This window comes from Epinephelus moara, chromosome 22 (genome assembly GCF_006386435.1).
Source record: "Epinephelus moara isolate mb chromosome 22, YSFRI_EMoa_1.0, whole genome shotgun sequence".
Lineage (NCBI taxonomy): Eukaryota > Metazoa > Chordata > Actinopteri > Perciformes > Serranidae > Epinephelus > Epinephelus moara.
In genome coordinates this window covers 32,184,994-32,186,540 of record NC_065527.1, presented here as the reverse complement: position 1 = coordinate 32,186,540, position 1,547 = coordinate 32,184,994, and the positions used below count along the sequence as shown (strand labels likewise).

Below are 1,547 nucleotides of genomic sequence, written 5' to 3'. Positions count from 1 at the left end.
CTAGCTAGAAATAAGACTGACGGGGACGGAAGTTAGCAACACAGCATCCTGTTAGAGTGAATGACGGAGAGCTAACGGTGTTTTCTGACGTGGAGACAAAGTTTCTGTCGTTGTGTTGAAATGTCTAAAGCCCAAATGCTGAGAGCGTTGGTGAAGCAGCGACTAACTGCGGCTGCTGAAGAGATATTTGGGCTGTATGAAAGAACGATAGCAGAGTACGAGGAGGAACTCTCTAGATCAAAAGAGGAGAACGAGCGACAACGGAAACTACTGGACGCTGTTTTTACCCCTCAGCTTCAGTTACGCAGAGCAGGTGAGATACTGTCACTTCTTCTTTTCTGTTTAAACTGACCCCAGACCAGCAGGAGAGCGGCTGTAATGAACTAGTTTGGTTTAATGAACAGGCCTTCATATATCCAATATTTATAACGAATGGCTTATTTTAAATATAGGTCTTCTTTATTACATTATTACAGAAAAATGCACCTTTTATTTAGCTTTTTTTTGTACACATGCTCGAGTTTACCATGTCCCCATTGCAAAGTGATCAACCTCTCGAAGAACTACAAGCCATAAATTGATAAAAAAAAAAATAACCACAGTGTTACTGCGTTGCAGACTGCAAAGCAATAAACACAACTAGTGATCACTTTAAAGTCCACTGTAATACAACTGCTGCTGGTATTTTGATTTAGGAGGTGTTTTTAATGTTTTATCCAAATTGTTGACGAGTGTGAGGGGCAGAACGTAAGAATACTGTGACTGTAATACTACTGTTACTACTACTACAAAGAAGACATTTGGTGTTTCTCTAAGTTAAGGATGGGGTTGCCCCCTAATAATACACCAAATGCTAGTCGACCAGAAAGGTTATTAGTCTGCAAGTTGATCATTTTCGTGCAGGGCTACCCACAGCTTTACATCTGTCCCACAGTCGATAGGCCTACACACTTATAAACAGCATCTGGAAGAAGATCAGCTCTGCTCTCAGGATTTCAGGTAAATAGGCTATAAGATGCTTGTTAAAGTTGCTTAGCAACCGCAGATGCAACCTGCTGCCGCGCTCTTGAAAGCTGGCACAGAAAAGGCACAGGAGTAGCACCCAGTGCCCAGCCTCATGTTTTCCAGGCGGTTAAAGACATTATGTGTACAGACTAGGGGTGTAACGGTACACAAAAATCTCGGTTCGGTACGTACCTCGGTACACAAGTCACGGTTCGGTTTTTTTCAGTACAGTAATGAAAAAAATAGACAACTATTAAATATCTTTACTTATTGGTAACCTTATTAAAACATACCACCACAGCACTTAACCTCTTTTTACACAATTTTTGAATGAAACAAATATATATAAAATCCTGCTTTTTCACATTGTTTGAATGAAAATAGAAATATAAAAGTGAAAAATAAAATCCTGCTGTTTTTTTAACACATTTTTTGAATGAAAAATATAAATATACATTTCTGCTTTAACAGTTTTACTCAATTAAAATAAAAAGTATAGTGCAGCTGGTCAGCTTTAAAGCCTGCTCAGATTCAGTTTTACT

At 38.8% G+C, this 1,547-nt stretch overlaps 1 pseudogene; it reads left to right on the top strand.

Moving 5' to 3' along the window:
• Positions 1-6: 6 nt before the first annotated feature.
• The window catches only part of LOC126384271 (zinc finger protein 271-like), a 15,529-nt pseudogene continuing 13,988 nt past the window's right edge, over positions 7-1,547 (top strand).